Genomic DNA, 12,411 nt, shown 5'->3' with positions numbered 1-12,411 from the left:
TCCTTTCCCTCCCCCTCTCTCCCTCTCTTTCCCTCCCCCTCTCTCCCCCTCTCTCCCTCCCCCTCTCTCCCCCTCTCTCCCTCCCCCTCTCTCCCCCACTCTCTCCCTCTCTTTCCCTCCCCCTCTCTCCCTCTCTTTCCCTCCCCCTCTCTCCCTCTCTTTCCCTCCCCCTCTCTCCCTCTCTTTCCCTCCCCCTCTCTCCCTCTCTTTCCCTCCCCCTCTCTCCCTCTCTTTCCCTCCCCCTCTCTCCCTCTCTTCCCTCCCCCTCTCTCCCTCTCTTTCCCTCCCCCTCTCTCCCTCTCTTTCCCTCCCCCTCTCTCCCTCTCTTTCCCTCCCCCTCTCTCCCTCTCTTTCCCTCCCCCTCTCTCCCTCTCTTTCCCTCCCCCTCTCTCCCTCTCTTTCCCTCCCCCTCTCTCCCTCTCTTTCCCTCCCCCTCTCTCCCTCTCTTTCCCTCCCCCTCTCTCCCTCTCTTTCCCTCCCCCTCTCTCCCTCTCTTTCCCTCCCCTCTCTCCCTCTCTTTCCCTCCCCCTCTCTCCCTCTCTTTCCCTCCCCCTCTCTCCCTCTCTTTCCCTCCCCCTCTCTCCTCTCTTTCCCTCCCCCTCTCTCCTCTCTCTTCCCTCCCCCTCTCTCCCTCTCTTTCCCTCCCCCTCTCTCCCTCTCTTTCCCTCCCCCTCTCTCCCTCTCTTTCCCTCCCCTCTCTCCCTCTCTTCCCTCCCCCTCTCTCCCTCTCTTTCCCTCCCCCTCTCTCCCTCTCTTTCCCTCCCCCTCTCTCCCTCTCTTTCCCTCCCCCTCTCTCCCTCTCTTTCCTCCCCCTCTCTCCCTCTCTTTCCCTCCCCCTCTCTCCCTCTCTTTCCCTCCCCCTCTCTCCCTCTCTTTCCCTCCCCCTCTCTCCCTCTCTTTCCCTCCCCTCTCTCCCTCTCTTCCCTCCCCCTCTCTTTCCCTCCCCCTCTCTTTCCCTCCCCTCTCTTTCCCTCCCCCTCTCTTTCCCTCCCCCTCTCTTTCCCTCCCCCTCTCTTTCCCTCCCCCTCTCTTTCCCTCCCCCTCTCTTTCCCTCCCCCTCTCTTTCCCTCCCCCTCTCTTTCCCTCCCCCTCTCTTTCCTCCCCCTCTCTTTCCCTCCCCCTCTCTTTCCCTCCCCCTCTCTTTCCCTCCCCTCTCTTTCCCTCCCCCTCTCTTTCCCTCCCCCTCTCTTTCCCTCCCCCTCTCTTTCCCTCCCCCCTTCTCTTTCCCTCCCCCTCTCTTTCCCTCCCCCTCTCTTTCCCTCCCCCTCTCTTTCCCTCCCCCTCTCTTTCCCTCCCCCTCTCTTCCCTCCCCCTCTCTTTCCCTCCCCCTCTCTTTCCCTCCCCCTCTCTTTCCCTCCCCCTCTCTTTCCCTCCCCCTCTCTTTCCCTCCCCCTCTCTTTCCCTCCCCCTCTCTTTCCCTCCCCCTCTCTTTCCCTCCCCCTCTCTCCCTCTCTTTCCCTCCCCCTCTCTCCCTCTCTTTCCCTCCCCCTCTCTCCCTCTCTTTCCCTCCCCCCCTCTCCCTCTCTTTCCCTCCCCCCCTCTCCCTCTCTTTCCCTCCCCCCCTCTCCCTCTCTTTCCCTCCCCCTCTCTCCCTCTCTTTCCTCCCCCTCTCTCCCTCTCTTTCCCTCCCCCTCTCTCCCTCTCTTTCCCTCCCCCTCTCTCCCCCTCTTTCCCTCCCCCTCTTTCCCTCCCCCTCTCTTTCCCTCCCCCTCTCTTTCCCTCCCCCTCTCTTTCCCTCCCCCTCTTTCCCTCCCCCTCTCTCCCTCTCTTTCCCTCCCCCTCTCTCCCTCTCTTTCCCTCCCCCTCTCTTCCCCCCCTCTCTTCCCCCCCTCTCTTTCCCTCCCCCTCTTTTCCCTCCCCCTCTTTTCCCTCCCCCTCTTTTCCTCCCCCTCTTTTCCCTCCCCCTCTTTTCCCTCCCCCTCTTTTCCCTCCCCCTCTTTTCCCTCCCCCTCTTTTCCCTCCCCCTCTTTTCCCTCCCCCTCTTTTCCCTCCCCCTCTTTTCCCTCCCCCTCTTTTCCCTCCCCCTCTTTTCCCTCCCCCTCTTTTCCCTCCCCCTCTTTTCCCTCCCCCTCTTTTCCCTCCCCCTCTCTCCCTCCCCCTCTCTCCCTCCCCCTCTCTCCCTCCCCCTCTCTCCCTCCCCCTCTCTCCCTCCCCCTCTCTCCCTCCCCCTCTCTCCCTCCCCCTCTCTCCCTCCCCTCTCTCCCTCCCCCTCTCTCCCTCCCCCTCTCTCCCTCCCCCTCTCTCCCTCCCCCTCTCTCCCTCCCCCTCTCTCCCTCCCCCTCTCTCCCTCCCCCTCTCTCCCTCCCCCTCTCTCCCTCCCCCTCTCTCCTCCCCCTCTCTCCCTCCCCCTCTCTCCCTCCCCCTCTCTCCCTCCCCCTCTCTCCCTCCCCCTCTCTCCCTCCCCCTCTCTCCCTCCCCCTCTCTCCCTCCCCCTCTCTCCCTCCCCCTCTCTCCCTCCCCCTCTCTCCCTCCCCCTCTCTCCTCCCCCTCTCTCCCTCCCCCTCTCTCCCTCCCCCTCTCTCCCTCCCCCTCTCTCCCTCCCCCTCTCTCCCTCCCCCTCTCTCCCTCCCCCTCTCTCCCTCCCCCTCTCTCCCTCCCCCTCTCTCCCTCCCCCTCTCTCCCTCCCCCTCTCTCCCTCCCCCTCTCTCCCTCCCCCTCTCTCCCTCCCCCTCTCTCCCTCCCCCTCTCTCCCTCCCCCTCTCTCCCTCCCCCTCTCTCCCTCCCCCTCTCTCCCTCCCCCTCTCTCCCTCCCCCTCTCCCCCTCCCCCTCTCCCCCTCCCCCTCTCCCCCTCCCCCCCTCCCCCCCTCCCCCTCTCCCCCTCTCCCCCTCTCCCCCTCTCCCCCTCTCCCCCTCTCCCCCTCTCCCCCTCTCCCCCTCTCCCCCTCTCCCCCTCTCCCCCTCTCCCCCTCTCCCCCTCTCCCCCTCCCCCTCTCTCCCTCCCCCTCTCTCCCTCCCCCTCTCTCCCTCCCCCTCTCTCCCTCCCCCTCTCTCCCTCCCCCTCTCTCCCTCCCCCTCTCTCCCTCCCCCTCTCTCCCTCCCCCTCTCTCCCTCCCCCTCTCTCCCTCCCCCTCTCTCCCTCCCCCTCTCTCCCTCCCCCTCTCTCCCTCCCCCTCTCTCCCTCCCCCTCTCTCCCTCCCCCTCTCTCCCTCCCCCTCTCTCCCTCCCCCTCTCTCCCTCCCCCTCTCTCCCTCCCCCTCTCTCCCTCCCCCTCTCTCCCTCCCCCTCTCTCCCTCCCCCTCTCTCCCTCCCCCTCTCTCCCTCCCCCTCTCTCCCTCCCCCCCTCATGGTTGGGCAGTTGTGACCTGTTTCTTATAATTCCTGCGCCGTCTGGGAACTCCAGGATGCTGCACATGTCTTGAGCGACCATGTGTGTTGAAAGTGTCTGCAACTGCTTCAGCTCAAGCTGAGGATTTCTGTGTTTGAGGAGCAGCTGGAATCACTGAGGAGAGGAGGGAGCAGGAGAGCTTCTTGGATCATACTTTCCAGGAGGTGGTCATCCCACAAGAAGAGTTCAGGATACGAGGTGGGTGGCCATCTGGAAAACTAGGAAGAGACAGAGGTCTTCAGGGTGTGTGCCACTCTCAAACTGGTACTCGGCATTGGAGACTGCTGGGAGTGACAATGCCCTGGAGGTATGCAGTCCAGACTAGGGCATCAATGGGCATGGGACTGTATAGGAGGGAGCAGCAAAGTATAGAAATGCAGTTGTTGTAGGCGATCCCATAGTAAGGTGGACAGACAAGAATTTCTGTAACTCTCATTGTAAGTCCCAAATAGTGTGCTGCCTCTTTGGTGCTAGGGTAAAGAACATTACAAAGAGGTTGCAGGATATTCTGCAGGGGGAAGACAGTGAGCCAGAAGTTGTGGTGCACGTTGGTACCAACGACATAGCAAGGGTGGGTATTGAGGTCCTACGGTCAGATTTTGAGGAAGTTAAAGAGTAGGACCTTGAGGATAGTAATCTCTGGATTACTCCCAGTGCCACGTGCTAGCGAGAGTAGAAATGAGAAGATAAGGAGGATCAATGCATACTTGGGGTATTGGGACCAGTTCTGGGGTAAAAAGCACTTACTCAAAAAGAACGGGTTGCAACTCAGCAATGTCCTTGTGGGGAGGTTCACTAGTGGGGTTGGGAGGGTTTAAACTAAATTGGCATATAGAGATAAAAAAGAGGAATAAGGTGTATAAAGTGAAAGTGTTGGACAATACTAGAGAAGGGAGTAGTTCTATATTAGATAGGAGCAGACTGAGAAGGATTATGAGGAATGCAAAGATAGGATTACAATGAGTGTGTGTAAATGCACACAGTGTGGTGAATAAGGTTGGTGAGCTACAAGCACGATAGCTGTATGGGAATATGATGTAGCAGCAATAATGGAAACGTGGCTTAAAAAAATGTTTCTGATGAAGGGTCGCTGACCTGAAACGTTAACTCTGCTTCTCTCTCCATAGATGCTGCCAGACCTGTTGAGTATTTCCAGCATTTCTTTGTTTTTATTTCAGATTTCCAGCATCCGCAGTATTTTGCTTTTATATTACATTAAAAATTGTGAGGACTGGGCACTTAATATACAAGGATGTAATGTGTTCAGAAAAGAGAGAGAAGGAAAAAGGGGAGGTGGGGTTACAGTACTGATTAGGGAAGACATTGTAGTGTTGGAACGCGGGGATGTCCTTGAGGAGGCAAGGACAGTGCTCATTTGGTTAGAGTTGAGAAGCAAAAAGGGTGTGATCTCTCTACTAGGGGTATTCTATAGGCCTCCAAATAGTGAGGGAGATAGAGGAACAAATCTACAGAGAAATCAGAAGATGTACAAGAACTATAGAGTGATATTGTGGGACTTTAATTACCCGAAAATCAATTTGGAATCATGTTAGAGTAAAGGGAAAGGAGGAGAAGGAGTTCCTGAAATGCATTCAGGAGAACCTCCTTGATCAAGGCCAGGCGAGAATACTTACTGAGTGCTTTGTATTGGTATTTAAGGAAGAGGAATCTGAAAAAATATTGGTAGAAGCAGAGAGAGTAGAGGCAATGGATCGGGTAAAAGTTGAGAGGTACTGGAAGGGCTGGCTATGCTGAGGGTAGATAGATCACCTGGCTTGCATCCCAGGTTGCTAAAGGAAGTGGGGTGGAGATAATGGAATGGCTTTCCATAATCTGCCATTCTACCCTAGATGTGGGGGCGGTGCCAAAGGATTGGAGAGTTGCAAATGTGACATTTGTATTCAAGAAAGGGCATAAGGACAGTCCTAGCAACTACAGGGCCAGTTAGTTTAACATCAGTGGAAAAAATCAACAGGCATTTGGGAGGTTAGAGTTAATTAAGGATAGCCAGCACAAATATATAAAAGGCAGATCATGCTTGACTAATCTAATTGAATATTTTGATGAAGTATCAGAGAAGGCGTTTTTAAAAATTCATTCATGGGGATGTGGGCGTCGCAGGCTAGGCCAGCATTTATTGTCCATCCCTAATTGCCCTTGAGAAGGTGGTGGTGAACTGCCTTCTTGAACCGCTGCAGTCCATGTGGGGTAGGTACACCCACAGTACTGTTAGGAAGGGAGTTCCAGGATTTTGACCCAGTGACAGTGAAGGAACGGTGATATAGTTCCAAGTCAGGATGATGTGTGGCTTGGAGGGGAACTTGCAGGTGGTGGTGTTCCCATGCATTTGCTGCCCTTGCCGTTCTAGTTGGTAGAGGTCGTGGGTTTGGAAGGTGCTGTCGAAGGAGCCTTGGTGAGTTGCTGCAGTGCATCTTGTTGATGGTACACACTGCTGCCACTGTGTATCGGTGGTGGAGGGAGTGAATGTTTGAGGATGGGGTGCCAGTCAAGCGGGCTGCTTTGTCCTGGGTGGTGTCAAGCTTCTTGAGTATTGTTGGAGCTGCACCCATCCAGGCAAGTGGAGAGTATTCCATCACACTCCTGACTTGTGCCTTGTAGTTGGTGGACAGGCTTTGGGGAGTCAGGAGGTGAGTTATTTGCTGCAGGATTCCTAGCCTCTGACCTCCTGTTGTCGCCACGGTATTTATATGGCTGCTCCAGTTCAGTTTCTGGTCAATGGTAACCCTCAGGATGTTGATCGTGGTGGATTCAGGGATGGCAATGCTATTGAATGTCAAGGGGAGATGGTTAGATTCTATCTTGTTGGAGATGGTCATTGCCTGGCACTTGTATGGCGCAAATGTTACTTGTCACACAGCCCAAGCCTGGATATTGTCCAGGTCTTGCTGTATTTCTACACAGACTGCTTCAGTATCTGAGGAGTCGCGAAAGTATTACTCCAACCAGCGGAGAGTTCCGCCCCCCCCCCCCCAACTCCCAGATTTCCCATTGACTTCAGTTTTGCGAGCCCAGTTCCTGTAATTTGAAGTCCATTGTCCCCATTGATTTGTCCTCCTGGGATGTAGAGCTCTTAGTTATTCATCATCTTTCGTTTAATGTTTATTGACAGTGAAGATAACTTCCAACTTCAAGCTACTGTCACATTCGTGACTACCCTGGACTTCCTCTTCCAAATAGGGCAAAGGTAAGGCCTTAGTTTATTGATTGGTGTGAGACAGAATTTATTCGATGTTGGGAGCAGCATTCCTGGGTGTGGACTCTCTGGTTTCTTAATGCTGTCTATGTGACAGATCTGTGTGTTTGCAAATCATCCGCATGGGGGAGTTTTTAATTTAACTTAATCTTTTATGACCATGTGACCCATGATATAAGGCTATGTCCTTCAAGTGCATGGGTTTACAAAAATAAGTTATTGTGGGGAAAACCTGCCAGAAGTACATGTGGTTTCAGTGGGGGAGCCTTGCAAGATGGTGGAAGTTTGGTAACCCGCCCAGTTTATATGCAAGGGTTTCTTTTTAAGAAATGGATGTCGCCTCTTAGTGCAAGATGCTCTTTTATTGAGCGTTCTCTCCAGTTTTCCATTGATTTTAAAAAGAAAACTGGTTTGCATTGGTCCACAGGTTCCTCAGTTGCAGTGGTCCTGGATGGCAATCAGAAATGTAATTATACGCCCTGGTCTACTAGGGAGCTGATGTCACCGCATCCATTCAGGCAAAGTGTCTGCCTATGGTCCTAGGTCTAGGCCAGGGAAACAGGTGTCTTCAGTGACTCATGAGGCTAAAGAAAGGAAAGACTTGAAAATGTTTTTTTCAACTGTTTTAAGCACTTGGCCCTACTGTCCCAAAAATTCTTTATTTTCTTAAACCAGTTTGACTATTAATACTCTTTAGTGTTTTTTTGAAAAAACTCATTCTGGGGATCTGGGGATTTCTGGCAAGGCGAGCATTTATTGCCCATCCCTTGTTGCCACAACTGAGTGGCTTTGCTTGGCCATGTCGGAGGGCAGCTAAGATTCAAACACATTGGTGTTGGTTTGGAGTCAAATATTTCCTTCCCTAAAGGGAGCCAATTGGGTTTTTACAACAATCCAGCAATTTTGTGGTCTCTTTAACTGATATCTGCTTTTTATAAATTGCATTCAAATTCTCAAACTGCTATGCATTATGCATTCTCTTGATTATTAGCCCAGCATTGTAACCACTGTACTACTGAACTCTAACACTATGTGGCAACATGACGCTGAATTATTCTCTAGGTCGAAAACAAACTCTCGGGTTAATTTTCACCTCATTCTGTTTGGGGGAAAAAATAACTTGAAATGTGCATGTGCATCTTTTTTGTGCTTGGACATACTTCATAGTATATCGTCATAGGAACAGGAGGAGGCCTTTCAGTCCTTCAGACCAGTCCCACCCTTGGATTAGATCATGGCTGATCTGTTATCATTCCTGTTGGTACCTGTGGCACATCTCACATTGTGAGCTGAGACATTGTGGCTTGGCAGTACATTTAGCCACAGAGGGAGGGGGAAGTCTCAGCCAGGTCCGATCCTCATGATCACATATCTCTTTCAAGTAGCAGTTTGCAGTTGAGAGCATGAACTATAGTTGTGATTTCTTTTTCCCCCTTCCTCACTCCAATTTCAGTATTGAAATTCCAACTTTTTTTTTACTTTAATTCCCAAGTGTGTACACAAAGATGATGGGAAAAGAACAATCATAAAAGCACTTATTATTGTGCAATTGTTTTTTAATGGTCTTGTGATCTCCTGACTAGAGCCATTAATGGATCGAGGGCTTGTGATAATTGGAATAACATTATTAAAACGCGAGAGCCTACGAAGGGTGAGATCCTCATGGCCAATCCAAACATGTAAAACGCATTGTTTATCTGCTAATGACAGCCATTAGATTTTTATGAAGCGTGAACGATATTGGAGGAACAGATGTGTGTAAATGTTTGAGAAGGAATGTTGGCACTCGTCAAGAGCGACCAGCGGCAGTTTCACCAGATCATTCAGCCAGCGACCATGCAATCTGTTCTTCGGCTGACACTGCTTGGAAAATTGTACAAGAAAATGATTTGTTATAACTTTTTTATAACATGTTTTTTTAAAGAAACTTAGATTTCTATAGCATCTTTCATGATCTCCGGAGGTCCCAAAGTGCTTTATAGCCAATGGAGTACTTTGAAATATGGTCACTATTGTAATGTTGGACACCTGGCAGTCAATTTGCACACAGCGAACTCCCACAAACAGCAATTAGGTAAATGAACAGATCATCTGTTTTAGTGATGTTGATTGAGGAAAGAATGTTGGCCGAGACACTGTGGAAAAACTTCCAGTAGTTCTGTGGAATCTTTTTACATCCAGCTTAGAAGGCAGACCGGGCCTCGGTTTAACGTCACATCGAGAGGATAGCACCTCCGACAGTGCAGCACTTTCTCGGTACTGTACTGGGAGTGTCAGCTTAGGTTTTTTTGCTCCGGTCTCTGGAGTAGGACTTCAGCCCTTAACCTTCTGGCTCAGAGGTGAGAATGTTACCCATTGAGCCATGGCTGACTCTTGGATATATGTAGGCTAAGAAAGCTGACAAATAGAACTGTGGCAACACATTGTCAGGTAGAAGAAAGGTCTCACTCTTGCCCTCACTCATGCTCGGGTTGTGCCCAACCTGGGAGAGCTGAATGATGACGTGGGGATGTGCACGTTCTTTGCCTTCTAGCCTACTGTCAGGTTGGAGCTGACTCCTTACTGGACACTGGTCCATGGGTTCAGCCAACCCTGCAGCATCCCAGCCATGCCTGATCCTGTTCCAGGATAGTATCCACTTGTAAGCCGAGACGTAGTCACTGGATGCTGATCTGGAGGAGGAACCCTGGCTGATTTCATGCGCCAGTTAGTGGGCTTAATTGATGCACAAAAACATGATCCTAATGATGTGTAATAAATGCTGGAATGAATCATTTATTCCAGGAGTGACCCAGAATCTCTGCTCTGGTGATCTCTTGTGAAATGGCATGCATAGATTGAGATCATTGTTGGACGCTTTCCAATTGCATGTTTATCCTAGCTTGCACTAAGTCCTTTCCCTTGTACTCGCTGACCTACGCTGGTTCCCAGTCCAGCAACACCTTACTTTTAAAATTCTCAAACTTGTTTTCAAATCCCTCCATGGTCTTGCTCCTCCCTATCTCTGTAATCTCCTCCAGCCCGACAATCCCCCAATATTTCGGCTGTCTTCCAATTCTGGCCTCGTGAGCATCTGCAATTTTATTTGCTCCACCATTTGTGGCTGTGTCTTCATCTGCCAAGGTCCTAAGCTCTTGAATTCCCTCCCTAAGCCTCTCTGACTCTCTATCTAATTCCCCTCCTTTAAGATACTCTTTAAAACCACCCTCTTTGACCAAGTTTTTAGTCATCTGTTGTAATATTTCCTAATGTGACTTGGTGTCAAATTTTGCTTGCTAACACTCCTGTGAAGCACCTTGGGATGTTTTACATTGTTAAAGGTGCTATATAAATGCAAGTTGTTGTTTATCACGGGGAATTTTGTTTCTAATTTGAGGGACTGAAGAGGAGAGATTCACACGTGTTGATTTTTGGGCAGCTATGGCTTGTTCCCAGCATCCTAGAAATGCAAACATTGCTGTAGGAACAGGTGGAAGTGCCAAATGGAAAGTGTCTTTATAACTCACACTTGGTCCATGTGATCTCCAGAACTGGTTTCAGTTACCTGAAGGGTTTGGAGAGGAATTTTCTGGAGCATTTCTCCTATTTGGCCTTGGGTTGTTTTCTCTTTTCCTTTGCCTCTCCTGGGAGATTACATGGCAGTATCTAGACTTAATGGTCCAGCCATCGTGAGATGTGGGCTTGATGGAGCAGTTTGTCTTTTTCTGCCAGTCAGTTTCATGTGTTTGTATATATGGGGTTCATTCCCAGAGGGATAGAATTGTAAAGCAGAGAAGTTATGTTAAACTTGTGTAGAACCTTAGTTACAACAAACTTAGCATACTGTAGACAGTTCTGGTCCCAATATATAAAAAAATATAGAGGGACTGGAGCAAGTGCAAAAAAGATTTACATGGATGTTACTAGAACTGAGAAGTTATACCATAGAATCATAGAAAGTTTATGACACAGAAAGAGGCCACTTGGACCATTAGGAAAGACTGAACAGATTGAGGCGCTCTCCTCTAGAAAAGAGAAAGCTGAGTGGTGACCTGATAGAAGTCTTTAAAATTATGAAGGGGTTTGACAGGGTAATCGTAGAGATGATGTTTCCACTGGTTGGGGAGTTCAAAGCTAGAGGCCATGAACATAAGATAATCACTAATAACTTCAGGGAATTCGTGAGAAACGTCTTTACCCAGCAAGTGGTTAGAATGTAGAACTTGCTACCACAACTTGTTAAGGTGAATAGCAAAAGTGCATTTAAGGGGAAGATGGATTGGCATATGAGGAAGAAAGGAATAAAAGGTTATGCTGATGGGGTGAGATCAAGGTGGGAGGGAGAAAGCTCATGTAGAGCATAAACACTGGCATAGGCTTGGTGGGCTGTGTGACCTGTTTCTGTGCTGTACATACTTTGTAATTCTATATAAAAAAGGTAGATGCCAACATATGCCACATTTTGGAGCACTTTCCATCGAAGAGATGACATTTGTTCTGATTTTAAAGTTCAGGATGCAGTGTGCAGTTTGCTTCAATGATTTTCAGTTGCCTATGTTGGTCAGTGTTCAGATTCATCTCCTCTCTCTCCAAGTGGCATATTTTATCATCTAGATGGCATATTCCCCCAGTAACCCAATGTGAATTTGCTTAATTTTTTAAATATAAAGTCAATATTCAGGGAAAAGATTTGCTCCCATCAAAACTGATGAAATGTCAGGCAGAAATTCAGTGTCCGTGTTCTGCTGCTAGTCATAAGCCATGAGAGAAGTTGTCAGAATGGTTGAACAAGACTGCTGCCTGTAGTTTTTATTTAATTAATTCCCTTGACGTGGGCGTTGCTGTCAAAGCTGACATTTATTGCCCATCCCCTGAGGCAATAATGGTGGATCACTTCCTGTTTGATACAACTGAATGGCTTTTGTTAGGTTATTTCAGAGGGTAGTTGGAAGTCAACTGCATTACTGTTGGTCTAAAGTTCTCTAAAGGACATTAGTGATTCTTTTTATAACGGAATTCAAATTCTCAATCTGCCATGGTTGAATTTGATCCCACATTCTATCTTATTAATCCAGCTCTCTGGATTACTAGTCTAATAGCATAACACTCAGTCGGCTTAGTTAGTAGCACTCTTGTCTCTGAGTCACAAGGATCTGGGTTTAAGTCCCACTCCAGGGCTTGAGCACAAAAATCAAGGCTGACACTTTAGTGCGGTACTGAGGGAGTGCTGCACTGATGGTGTTAAACTGAGGCCCCACCTGCTTGCTCAAGTGGATGTAAAAGATCCCATGGCACTATTTCGAAGACGATCAGGGGAGTTATCCCCAGTGTCCTGACCAATACTTATTCCTGTTTGTGGGATCTTGCTGTGTGCAAACTGGCTGCTGTGTTTCCTGCATTGCAACAGTGCCAACATTTCAAAAAGTACTTCATTGGCTGTAAAGTGCTTTGAGATATTCGATGGTTGGGAAAGGCTTTATATAAATGCAGGACAGTTTGTCTGTCTTTATTTCCATTACATTGATGGTTTGCAACAAAGTGTAATGTAACGTAGATGTTATACATAAGACCAGACAGGAAAGCATAACAAAATCAAATGGCATCAATTCTATACAATAAATAACAGTTGTATACATGTTAGCAAAAAAAAATTATTGTTCCTTTTTGTCAGCAGTGGGCCTTATGAAAGAAGAGAATGAATAGCAGGCCCCTGCAATCTGACAATACACAGTATGAGTACATTATTTTTCCATCTCCCTTGTACAACTCTCCCAAATTCTGTCTGTTTTTCCTTTAAAATAGTCACACGCTATGGAACCATTCTATCAGCACTGGTCACCATCTGCCCCAATTAGATCTTCCACGCTTGGGTGTGTGGGCGGCAGTGGGGGG

The 12,411-nt window shown here is 49.3% G+C and overlaps 1 protein-coding gene across 4 annotated transcripts in view; it reads left to right on the top strand.

Annotated features, from left to right (window-relative positions):
• Positions 1-12,411, top strand: part of extl3 (exostosin-like glycosyltransferase 3) — a 91,067-nt gene that overhangs the window by 22,260 nt on the left and 56,396 nt on the right. The window contains exon 2 of one of the 4 annotated variants that reach the window (XM_068020998.1): positions 6,457-6,531. The exons of the other annotated variants lie outside the window; for them this stretch is intronic. The gene's annotated coding sequence lies outside the window, so the exon portion shown is untranslated. The remainder of the gene's footprint in view (positions 1-6,456; positions 6,532-12,411) is intronic. 4 annotated transcript variants of the gene reach the window in all.

This window comes from Heterodontus francisci, chromosome 3, assembly GCF_036365525.1.
Source record: "Heterodontus francisci isolate sHetFra1 chromosome 3, sHetFra1.hap1, whole genome shotgun sequence".
Lineage (NCBI taxonomy): Eukaryota > Metazoa > Chordata > Chondrichthyes > Heterodontiformes > Heterodontidae > Heterodontus > Heterodontus francisci.
This window is presented reverse-complemented; position numbering and strand designations above follow the sequence as displayed.